We start from the raw sequence: 13479 nt of genomic DNA on the forward strand, positions 1-13479 counted from the left end.
TAAAAATTGAAAGGTCACAAATCTGTGACGTGGATGGCATAGGGCCTTCACAAACAGTGTCGTGGGCCCATCAACACAACAGTTCCTCAATCCTACTCACTTTATAAAGCCCATACTCCCATAAAACAAATCAAAACATAAAATATATATACATATATACAAACACATATATACACAATGTTTCAAGCTTCATCAATGGTGGATTTCATCATCAAAATATCATAGATCTAGCACGTAAAGTACGAATACATAAAATAGAAGCTTAAATCACAAAGTGGATCTCGGATCTCACCTAAAATATGAAAGACGTGGATAAGATGCGAAGGGGGTGATGGAATCCGAGAGAAGAGAGAAGTCAATGCTCACCGGATCTCGTCGGAGATTCACCGGAGAAGATGATGAAGATGGGTGCACAGTGGTGACGGGAATAAGGGACAAGGGTTTGGAGGGTTGGATCGATCTAATGAATCGATCTTGAGACCCTCAAGTTCGATTAATCGAACTGAGATTTCAGATCGATTGAATTGTGATGATCTCTCTTCAAAGTATTTTTAAAATTTTTGAAAAATTAAAAACTAAAATTAAAAATTAAAATTGAAAAATAGAAAATATTTTTGGATTTTTGAAAAAAAATAAAGTAAAATCGTTTTTTTTTTTAAATAAAATAAAATCTTTTTGGGATTTTTGAAACAGAAAATAAAATAAAAATATTTTTGGATTTTTAAAATTAAAAAGTCAAACAAAGTCAAATATGGTGAGATGAAGAACTGAGACCGATTTGAACAAAATGTTCGATCGATCAGACAGAGAACAAAAATATGCAGGTTTTTGGTTCAAAAATTTGGCTAAGTGTTGGAACTCATAATCGATCGAACTTTAAAGTTGGATCGATCGAAGGTCTTTTGATCGATCTGAGAATAAGTTCGAACGATGGGATAGAGGGATGATTTGGATGCAAGTGGATGCAGGTCGAAATTTTTTTTAAATGTTGGATGCAGGTGGAAGTTCGATCGATCGAACTCTCATTTGAGATCGATCGAATTTATACAAAATGCCCAATCACAACATAAAAGTTCATGCAATCCTAATCACAGTTCCTAGCAATGCATATGAACCAAAGACAAGTATCTAAACTTCGCAAGAAATGAAATTTAAGATAGAAATGAGGGAGGAATAGGGTTTTGACACCCTACGAAATGTCGTGCTAGTCTTTAACGTCTCTAGCAAGACATTGGGCTCTTTTAGCCCGGATTAAAGATCTTGTAATGCATCCCCTCCTTGTTGGGTTGATAGATGCTTTAAACTCCACCCAACAAATGGTTCTTTGAAAAACTTGTTGGATTAAGCTCAAAAGAAACTTTTGATCCCTTGTTAATGCAATCACAATCTTTGGGCTTCCATGCCCTTTTAAGGCAAGAATTTGAAACAAGACTTTAAGAATGCAAGGTTGAAAGATGATTCCTTTGAAGTTTTTGTCTTACACAAAAGCTCACTTCCTTGACATTGAAGATCATAGCATTTATCTACAACATTAACCTCTCCTTCATATTTGTCAAATGAGTTAGGTGTGGGATTGAAGATATTCAACTTCACCTTTATATGGCCAAATGCGATCTTCATTATCCCCGTCCTACAATTGATGTTGGCATTAGCGGTTGCCAAAAAAGGACGGCCAAGGATTACGGGAATTTGGCTTTTAGGATTGGGGACCGGTTCCGTGTCAATGACAACGAAATCAACGGGGAAGAAAATTTGTCAATCTTTATCAAAACATCCTCAATGATACCCCTAGGCTTCTTAATAGATCAGTCGGCAAGTTACAAAACTACCGACGTTGGTTTCAATTCACCTAGGCCCAATTTGACATAAATTGAGTATGGAAGAAGGTTAACACTTGCTCCTAAGCTAAGAAGCACCCGATTAATGATATGATCACCAATAATGCATGAAGTAGTAGCTGAACCGGGGTCCTTAAACTTTGGTAAAGTGTTATGCTGCAAAATTGAGCTCACTTGCTCGGTTAAAACCATTTTCTTGGTGTTTGGCTCTTGTTCTTTCGTTTTTGGGTGCACAAGTCTTTCAAGAATTTGGCATAAGCCGGAATTTGGTTGATTGCATCCAAAAGTGGAAGATTAACTTTCATTTGCCTAAACATTTCCATAATTTCATTGGTTTTTGCCTTTTGCTTGTCTTTTGAAATGGATCATTTTAAGGCATCCGGAAATGGAGCTTTTGGCTCAAACACTTTTTCAGCATTTTCTTTTGAAAACTCTTCAACTCAAGAATTTTCAAATCACTTTGTTTCAAATCATTTTTCAACAAAAACTTTTCAAATTCATTGTTCGGCAAATCTTTCTTCAAATCATTTTCAAAATCATTCTTCAAATCACATTTTGAAGCTTTCTCATTCACAAGATCATGTATATGCAATGAAGGAGGAATGGGATGTGAAATGGGACGGGTGACAACTTGAGGTTGCACCGGTTCACTCTCTTCATTGAATTATTCGACTTGATTGTCCACAATCCTACCACTCCACAAGGTAGTCACTGCATTAACATGCTCAATGGTGTGGCCTTCCGATGAGGAATGGGTTTCCACAACACATTATTGCTTAGGTGGGGCATTCATAGGCATCTTTCCCTTCTCTCTTGCATTAAGAGTGCTTGCTATTTGTCGTACTTGAGTTTCTAGCTTCGCAATAAATTGAAAGTGGGAATAAAGCAATTGTGTGTTTGCCTCAAGTGTGCCCAAAACATTCAAAACTTTTTCTTCAAAGGCGGGACTTCTAGCATTTCCTTGGGAATAAGATTGGTTGGGAAAATGAGAGTTAGCAAATTGATTCCCTTATGATTGAGAAGGTCTATAACCTTGGGATCCTTGGTTTTGAAGTGGAGGTGGAATGTACTTCCCTTGAAAACCGCCTTAGGAAGGGTTTGAACCCTCTCATTAGTTTTTCCAAGAAAAATTCGGATGATTTCTCCAACTTGGATTATAATGATTGCCATAAGGATTGTTTCCTTGGTTCACAAAAGTTGCATTGACTTGTTCATTAGGTTCATTATGCACTTGTCCGTGAGGACAATGAGAAGTAGAATGAAGAACACTAGAACAAGTCATACATGTTTCTTTGATGCATGATGAGAATGGTTAGGGAAGGAAGATACTTGGTTCGCTGAGTTTTGGTTAATAAAAAATTGATCAAACCTTTGAGATAAAGACTTCATTTCGGTGGCTATTTCATTTGAATGGTCGACTTGATGTAAGCCAACACTCTTCCTACCTTGTGAATTTCTACTATTCTTGGATGATAATGTTCTATGCAAAGAATTTTCACGCATGCTCTCATAAAGACGCCACACGTCATCCTCAAGCCTATTAATGTATGAGCCACCCATGGAAGCATCAACCATGCCTTTGTAATTGTCCGATAAGCTCTCAAAGAAATATTAAACTAATTGCCATTTGGGCATTTCATGATGTGGACACTTTCTAAGCAATTCATTAAAGCGTTCCCATGCCTCATGAAATGTTTCTCCATCCCCATGTGTGAATTCTCTAATGGAAGTTCTCATGGCATTGGTCTTAGAAACTGGATAGTACTTCTTCAAGAACTCTTGTTGCATTTCTGCCCAAGAAGTGATTGAAAAAGGCCTAAGATTGTTAAACCAATACTTTGCATTGTCTTTTAAGGTGAATTGAAAAAGTTTGAGTCTTAAGACCTCTTTTGGCATGTCCGTATATTTTACAGTGGAACATACTTCTAGAAACTCATCCAAATGCTTGTAAGGTTCTTCACTTAGAAGTCCATGATAGTTAGGAAGCATTCGAATGGTTTGTGGCTTAATTTCATAGTGATGTGCTCTAAATGGTGGCAATTGAATGTATGTGGGTGCATTGTATTCATTAGGCATATAGTGATCTCTTAAAGCAAGTGGAGGATTAACAATTTGAGGTGCAACATGGGCACCTTGATTTTGATTTCCTTGAATGATGGGAGGTTGTGGAGCATACATTGGCCTTGACATTCTAAATGGAACTTGGCCTTGTTGTTGTTGTGGTTGGTGAATGAATGGCCTAGGCATGTCTAATGATGCTTGAATGTTCTCATGATGCACATTTAGATGAAGGATACCTTGTTGGTCTATGCGACCAAGGTCCTCTACATGCTCTTCATTATGGCCTTCCATTGATGTAATGGATTGGGAAGAACTAGAACATCCTATTCCCCTAGGATTTCTAACTGCGGATTCAAGATGCAAATCAAGAGGGACAAGAGTTGGTATTAGTGATCTACGACCATGCATGCACAATGTAAAAACACACAAACACAATGAATGAACAAACACTTCAACTTCACAACAATTCAATGAAACTTCCTCCATAAACACTTAACCCATACTCCTATGCTTTAACAACAATGATGCAAAGAACAATTAAGAATGCCTCCACGCGGGCTCACGATTTATCTAAGAATTTAAAAATAAGCCTCCACGCGAGCCAATGATTTAGCTAAGGGATTGAGTAAAGAAAGTCTCACAAAGATCCTTTAGCACTTCAACTCCAAATTTATAGCTTAGCTTAGCAATTTTTTAAAAAAATTTAGCATTTTTCCTTGCTTACTTAGCTCCTTTGCTTGCTTCCTAGCTCAATGCTCCTTGTCAAAGATGAACAAACACAATAAGTAATCAAAAGAAAAAATAAAAACAAAGTAAAGACACGATCAAAAGAGTACTAATTCCTAATTGATTCCACAAATACGACGTTGCCGAATCCTCTGCAACGGCGCCAAAAACTTGGTGGTGTGATTCGTCGTCGCTACACCACAAGCTTAGAGAGTGTGCATTAAGGCGAGGGCCAAGTTATACATTTATAAAAGCCACTACTACCTTCATTAAAAATATAGTTAGGGTGAGTAGGGATCTTCGCAAGGGATTGGAGTTGAATTTGGTTGTGGAATCACTATTCGGGTTAGTAGGTCGAGTGATTAACCAAATAGTTGATTGGTTGATTAAACTAGAGAGCAAATTAAACTAAATAATTGAATGCAATAAAGAGTAAGTAAGAGAGAGAGATCTTAGGGTTTAGAGGTCACCACCAAACAATACTTTTCTACACCCTTAACAAGTGACTAATGAGGGAAATGTGTGTTGCAATATTGATATATGTGTGTGTTTGGTTGATTCAATTAGCAAGGGTGACCAATCAAGTATATATTGTCTAAGCAACATGTGAAAAGCACAATATATCTAACAATTAAGTATATATTGTCTAAATAGCATGTGCAAAGAACAATATATCTATCAAGTCATTAATCCTTTCATTAAGCTCACAAGCCAAATACACCACAAGGTTAGAGACATATGCTACTTGCATTCAAAAGTATAGAACATCAAACAACAAGCATGGATTGTCCTCCCATCTAACAACTATGCTACCACTACACTACAATTAAGTTAATGACATGCAATTAAACTAATTAAGCTAAGAGAGGGGCACAATCCATTAAGAAATGAGAATGAACCATCAAGAAAATTACAAGAACATTCCATTAAGCACAATGTTTTGACAATCTCTAGATCTATGGCATTAATACACATAGACATGCATCAATAACACAAGAAATAGAGACAAACGCACGAATATCTATTCTAGCATACATAGACATATGGATAGAATGAAATGATCAATTGGAAGCATTAAACCACATAAATCATTGAATAAACAAGATATATATATATATATATATATAAGTGCCAAAACATGTATTACAACACTAATCCCTCAATAATACACAAAATCAAGATGTAGAAAGCATGTTTGGGGCTAACTCTAGCCCCAATAGGATGTCTAGTCACTCATACATGGTGTCCTCCAACCCTCAAGGGCTTACTCCATGGTAGAGATTTACTCCTTAGTTGATGAAGAGTATCCAATGGTGTCTCTAGCCTCCTCCTCCTCTAAGCTTCCTCTCCAAGAGTTCTACAAGGTATGATATGATATGATGTAACATGTAATCCTTATCCTTATATAGGTAGGTCAAATGACACCTAAAATAAGCTGGGGTCATACAGTAAATATTCCCCAATGATTGGATAAAGGACAACTTTTTGTGAGCTGGAAATTTAACTTTTTCGCACTAGAGGAAGTTCGATCGATCGAACCTTGGACTTGGATCGATCGAACATAGCTGAGATCTATCGAACTGAAGTTGGATCGATCCTCAATGGCGGCATTTTTTGGATAAAAACAAATCTGAGATATTTTGAAGATATTTTTGGGAAAAGGACAAAAGCGGTTGGTAGGTTGGTACAGCTGGATAAGATCTGGCATCTGGATAAGGATAAAAAGGTTCGATCGATCGAAGAATGATGTTGGATCGATTGAACTTTTGGGATCTCTGAAAATGACATCATGGCTTGGATCTATCTTGAAGTGTTGAGATCGATGGAAGTTTGATCGATCGAAGACTGATGTTGGATCGATCGAAGATGCTGAAATTCCACCTTTGAGCTTCATTTTGCTCTACTTTGCTTCTTTCTTTGATTCATCCCAGAATTGCTTCATTTCTGCTCTTATTTGGCTGAGATAGCTTATTTAGGTGATAAGTACCTGAAAATGGAAATAACACAAAATTAATCTAAGGCGGGAAAATAAGATAGATAAAGGTCCTAGAATACCTAAGCTTAAGGGGTTTAAATGCGCACTTTTCAGCGCTCATCAGTTGCCGTGAATTCAAGATTGGTCGTGTATCAGGTTTTGAGTGGGGTTGGCTCATACCAGCCTAGCTTCTGGTGCTATCAGCTGCAGAGAGTAGCATTCTAGGGCCTGTCGATTGGCTGACACGGAGTACGAGTCGACCAACAGTGCACTTTTAGTCATTCCTGTAATATCCTAATATTTTAAAGGATTTATTAATTGGGATTAATTAGTTTTATTTTATTTTTAAATGATTTGTTTTATTTAATTGAATGCTTAGATTAATTGTTTTATTCTAATTAGATTTTTATTTTGTGATTATATTTGTTGAATTGATATGATGACTGATGTGGGTCATTACAAATCCAGAGAGTTGAAGTTTTAGTATCATTGTTTCGGCTAGCCGAACCTCACCATCAGCCGACCGAACCTCCTCCATCAGCCGACCGAACCATTTTCAGTCGGCCGATGAACTATTTTGTAAAGGTCCTGAGAGTGAGTAGTTTTAAGGATTGTTTTGGCAGACTAACCATCTCAGTCAGCCAGCGGATCATGCACTTTCAGCCGACCGACGAAGGTCCATCAGCCGGCTGACCATGTCCCTTTAACTTGTACCTTTGACCCTTCCTTCCAAACTATGTTTTTGGATACTTTGGACCTTAGAATGATTTGTGTGCTACTTGTGAACATAAGAAATGATGGTATTGCCCTTAGTTGACGTCGGGTTCAGGTAAGGACCCGGTTAATGGTTCAGACCCATGGGTTTGGGTCATTACAAACTTGGTATCAGAGTAATGGTTCGTATACCATTAGGACGACAGGTAGAGGCCTACCTAGGATTACATGGGAAAGTTGAATTGTATGACTATGTGCTTATGTGTTAAGGTGTTTAATTGTTCGAAGAGCATGCTTATTTGCTTACCTACTTATTTCTTTATGTGATCACATGTTTGGGTATTTAAAATAATGTATATTGTTACCATGATGATGATTGTAAGCATGTTGATCTTGATATGATGATAAATATAAATAGTATGGTAGTGGCAAGTGGTAGGTACAGTGTGAGCAGTTCTTTTTTTTCTTTTTCTTTTTTTTGATAATGCAACGAGTTAAGAGCGTGGTTATATCATGGTGTGGGTTATGATTATTATAAGTGTATATCCATATGTATATGCGGTCGAGCATGGGATGGTTTTGTAAGTTTTGACCTGAGTAGGCGAGGAGCTCGGTTGTTCCAGGATTGTTGGGTGCCGGTTCTTATCGAACGAATGGCTTAGTCTTTTAGCTCGTGGATTGAGTTATTTGGTGTGTAGCCATTTTCATTTTTCTTGTTTCATTTATGTGGTGCTTAGAGCATAACTCTAGAATGGATTCGTATTTCATGGCACGGTGTCTACACTGTATGTGAATTTCATGTATCGATGTGTTGGTTCTTGTGACCATGGAGGTCAGGTGTATGCGATAAAGTTTTTGTGGGAGAAAGGTATTACCTTAGGAGGTTAGTGTTTGTGACTTGGGTCACTGTTTGGTGTGGAGGTTCTTTTTGAACCGGTCATGGTAGGTGTGACAGAGGTTATTTAAGTCACGAATGTAGTCAATAGGTTGTGGATGTGTATCTTCTGGTACGATTTAAGGAGGCGTGTTGGTTCTAACTGTCGTGGGGACTTGTTGGATTCTATAGATCTGGGGTGATATAGGACTGGTTACAGGAGGAAAATCATTTTGTGGTCTTATAAGATTCTATTTTAAAGATTGGTTTGTCAAAGGGTGATCCCCATTTTAGAGAGTTACAGAAGTGTGCTACGGGTAATTGACTCTCTGTGAGTTGATTGTATGGCTCAGTCGATGAGCGGGGTTCTGGGTTGGCACGACTATCTAGAGAGTCTTGAGGTAGTGTACAGTGATTAGTTTTAGTTGTGAAGAATAGAATTGCACTATAAGGTAGGCTGCATGAGGTCATCGAAATGCTCGGTCGTTTGCGGATGAAGTGATTGATGGTAAGTGTTGTGTTACCAAATGTACTATGTTTTGGAAGTTGAAAGCTGTTGACTGGAGTTGAATTTCATGTTGTGTCTGGGTATGAAGAGATAATGCTGGTTATTTGAGGATCCAAAGAGATGGACTGTCAATTGGAATTATTGGGATAAGGGTGTTTTGAGGAACAGTGCGAAGGAGAGATAATGATGGTGAATTTAGGGCGTGAAGTTTTCTTATTTAGGCATGTAGATTGCCTTAAGTGTTAGTGATTGATTGCATCATTGATGGTTTTAAGGAGACAGTTGAGTGTTGAGCATTCTGTGTTTTGTGCTCATTTTTGCTTTGAGGATTGTCAACATGACATTGCTGTATGGAGATTATTTTCTAGTGGTAAAAAATGGTCGTTGTGGGGGAGTATCGAGAGTAATGCTTATTCTTTTGTTATAATGGTATTATCTTAAGGATGTTTGAGGACGAATCCTTTAGAAGTGGCTCAATGGTCCGATGGGATGATAGATTTGAATTATTATTTGGAATGAGTAGCAGTAGAGGTGTTATAATGTGATGTTTAGTACTGATGAGCAGAGCGGTTTAAAGTATGATCCGAATGTGGTTTAGAAATTAATAGTTGCTTATTTTGTGCTGACAGGTAGGTGATGGGATTGTGCGTCAGTCGAGGTGATTGTGGATGGTTTAGTCATTAGAGTCAGTGAAGACGACGTTGCCAGTTAGGCACTTTTTTTTCCTTTGGCGAGTAGTGGGTTGCTGTGACTGAGGTTGCGGGTCTTATGCACAGTGTTTGAGGTAGTGTCACCTAGAAAGGTAGAGATGGAACGGGTAATTATGTGTCATTGTGTTACATAGAGGTTCTCATTGGGGGCTACTCGGTAGAATGGGACGTGGTGTCCAATGTACTATGATCGTTCCTAATGTTAGTACGCTGTGAACAATTGGTGCTCTTATTTGATTGGTTTTGGTTAGTATAGGTATCGCATTGTAGCGTATGTGAGGTTCTGATGTTAATAGTGTATGACGGACCGTTAGTGGTGAGGTCGCCTAGATTTATGTTTGTAGTCCCATATGTGTTTCCAGTTGGTTCTTCTCCTTGTGTGTAAGGAGTTCATTTTAACTCATATGAGATTGAGTGTCCATAGTTGGATGATTGGTGAGTAGCGGGTGACTGATCGGTTGAGAATTCGATCTATAATAAATCAACATTTGTAATAGCACGAATCATTGTAAAATAAGGCTATTGGTCGGGTAAGTCGAACTACTGGGACTGCGCTAATCTATGGCAACCTAAGTGTCTAGAGTCTTTTTAGAATGATACGAGGTGTTCATAGAGGATTTGTTGGTTGTCACTTAAGCTATGAAATTAAGATGCATAAAATAAAAGCTTGCAAGAATTTAAAGGAGATGAAATACAAGTACAGAGGACTAAGGAAGTGAATCCGCCTCCATCCCTATACACATGCTAGATTAGAGCTAAATTGGGGGAAAACAATATATGATGGTCAAGAAATATATAGCAACATATAGTTGCCATATAATCAACAAGATGCACATTAAATCTCAAGCAAGCATGATCCATTAAAGGTTAACATGTTTAGACTACCTAACTAAGGTGTAGCTTAACCACATTTACTTGAATGAAAGATTATCAAGCCCTAGATAAAATGATGAAGCACATGAAGGTAAGAAATAAGCATAAACCATCAAAGGCTTCACCTAAGCAATGATCTATCAAAGTACTTATCAACATGCCATTAAACCATTTCATAACTTTGTCTCCATTCTCACCATGAAAACTCAAGCAATATGATTAATATAAGACATCATCTAAAACAAGATAAACAACTTACAGAAATCATCCATACATATATCAACATTCATTACAACAAATGAAGTGCTCTTGATTATGAAAAGACCATAGAATATACATTATAATCCCCAAAATATATGGCCTAAATTAGAACATGCTTACAAAGGAAGGGCCTCATCACCTCCCTAGATGGAGGTTTAGTTACCCATGGGAGCCTTAGAAGAAGGAAGAAGCTTAGAAAATCCCTCCATTTTCGAGCTCCTTTGTTGTAGCTTCAAGAACTCAATATTTTCCTCCTCCCTCTCTCTTAAGAAATCTTACAAGATGAGATATGATATCATATGTGTGGTTCCCCTCACCTTGTAGCCATTATCCTACCAAACCCTACCAAACAAGGCTCAACTCCCCACCAAAAGACATCTCCAACCAACTCATAAAGATGGAAATCAGAAATGAGGGAATCAAGGAGCAAGTGGGCTGAAGTGTTGGATCCCGGAGAGCATTCTACCCAAAGTTCGAGCGCTTGAAGTAAGCCCTTCGAGCGCTCGAAGTTCCCTCCTTTCTCTTGACCTACTTTGCACTACTTTGATAAAACAGCCATAACTTTCTGCTCCAAACTCCAAATGACAAACCATTTGAAGATTTGGAAAGCTAATGCAAAGCTCTAAATACGCCATGTTTTAATGGAAGTCCAGTTCTCGAGTTTGTTAGGTCAAAAATGGTGAGCAAAGTAAAACTCCACTGCTGCCAGAACTTTAGCCTTGAGCACATTGTTATTCAAAGATTGAACAAAACATCATTTTTGCTCCTTTTTGGCCAATGAACCTGAAAATAAATAAAAACATGCAAATGAAGATAATCTACATAAAATAATCAAATAATAGACTTAACTAATGCAACTAAGGGCGCTTGAATATGCAATATTCGGCGCTTATCAGTGACAGGGTGTCTTGTACATTCAGGTATGACACGTTAATCCCTTATAAGAGCGGGTTTCGTTACCCTTTCCATTTGTTCTAGTCCTGACGAGGACGTCGTTTGTCATAAGTCTTGTCCTTCATTTAGGAGTTGCGTGCATCTGTGGATGGACAGACTTATGTGTGGTTTGTTACGCTGTTAGAGTTTACCGGTAAATGTTTCATCTTTTAGGTCAACTCACTCCCATGGAAGGAGGTAGAGTCTCTGGTTTTGGTGGTGCTTGTTTTGAGAGTGATTTTGACCAGTGGAATGTGAGGCACGGTTGCTGAATAAGGAATTATGTTTTCGGTGTTTGGTACTAGCAGTGATGGCTAGGCGTATGTCATGGACTGTGAGCTTGAGGATAACTAGGTAATTTGATGTGAGTTATGTACTCGGATGTTTTTATAGACATTTGATTCGAGTAGTGCCTTGAGGACAAGTGTTGGTGTTATTTGAGTGTTAAGTAGTTAGAAAGTGAATGTGGAACTCCATTGGGGAGTATTGGGGATGATTGACTTTGGTTTTGAGGTTTTGGGCATGAGATGGTCGTATTATGTGTTTCGATGAGGTAAGAATTGAACCGAATGATGTTATAGAGTTATCTACCTAGTATGGGTGTTTAGAGAAGATTAAAGAGCTTTTATGCTGGTTGATGATTGTGACCTTTGGTGCCATATTTTTTTTAGCTTGTTACGAGTTGTATGATTGAGGAATGATTGGGGTTCTTAGAACTGGTATGTGACTGTATCACTGTGGAGGTTATGTAGAGAGCGATGGATGGATAGTGAGTGGATTTATATTGTTTTGTGGACTGTTTGAGACTGTATTTGAGGTTTAGATCTGAGGACAGGAATGACGTCTGTGTTGAGACCCGATCGAGGATGAGAATGGCCTGGCCAACCATTTCTCCTAAATCAATCCCTCTTTAGCACGATGTTGGGTCAAAGGTCAATGATTGTTTCTACTTGTCACGGATAGTGAAAGTATAGTTCTGAGCATTGTGTCAGTATGGATTCAGGAAGTTATCTCGGGTGACGAGGTGTGTTAGGTAGGACCAAGTGTCCAATCTGTTTGATTATTAAAGATCTCATTTTGAAGATTTGTGTCTTGGGTACAAGATAGTTTTACTAATTTGGTGACTAATGTTTATGCAGTCATTGGGAGATTCATTGTTTAATCATCTCAAAGTTGTTAAGTATAATGATTGTCGTCTAGTGTGATTAGTAGTCGTTGGTACATTTAGATAACGAGTACTTGGTCTGACAAAGATATATAGAATTAGGGGTTTTGTATGTCCTTTAAAGGAAGAGCTAAGGTTGAATGTTGTCATGTTCGGTGGTCTGATGACCTTTTTTCCTTCTGGTTTCAGAGCCTTGCGTAGCGGCATAGGGTGAACTAGTGTTGATTTTGAGTTGAGTATAGAATCCAGCGGGTTTTGTGTAGGATGTTGTAAGTGATGAGTACCCTCATAGGGTAGTGAGCATTGGGCTTTAATGGCAGTGGTTTCTGATTTCCTGGTGACGTCCAGTGTCAAAGGCAATAATGTCAGTGAGTTCATGGTCTTGTGGTCTTATGAGGTGTTTTTCGAGGAAGTGTGTGGTTGTGGGCCTCTTTCTTTAAGGAGGGTAGATTTTGAGGACTAAATATTTTTAAAGAGGGTAGAATGTAATGTTTTCGATTTTTACCATTTTCTAGTTTCTAGAATTTTTAAATTTTTTTGAGGGTATTTTCGTCTTTTCTTGTTTTACGTGCCAGATGGTGGTTTCGAGGGTCACACCCCAAAATCCAAAGTTTATGCACCAAAATATAATGGTATAGAGCTATGATGAATGTGGCCAAGTTTTATATTTAGAAATTGCCACTACTACCTTTCACAAAAAATATAGTTAAGGCAAGTAGGGATCGTCCCAAGGGATTGGTGGGTCGTACAAGGTTGAGGAATCAAGATTAGGGTTATTAGGTCGAGTAATCAAAAGATTGGTTGGTTGAATTACACTAAGATGCAATTTAAACTAAAGTAG

At 38.1% G+C, this 13479-nt stretch overlaps 1 pseudogene; it reads left to right on the forward strand.

Moving 5' to 3' along the window:
* The first annotated feature begins 3471 nt into the window (after window positions 1-3471).
* On the forward strand, window positions 3472-3569 carry LOC132280406 (small nucleolar RNA R71; annotated as a pseudogene).
* Window positions 3570-13479: the final 9910 nt, after the last annotated feature.

Source organism: Cornus florida, unplaced genomic scaffold, assembly GCF_030987335.1.
Source record: "Cornus florida cultivar Cherokee Brave unplaced genomic scaffold, ASM3098733v1 CherokeeBrave_3.0.0_Hap2_Chr10, whole genome shotgun sequence".
NCBI lineage: Eukaryota > Viridiplantae > Streptophyta > Magnoliopsida > Cornales > Cornaceae > Cornus > Cornus florida.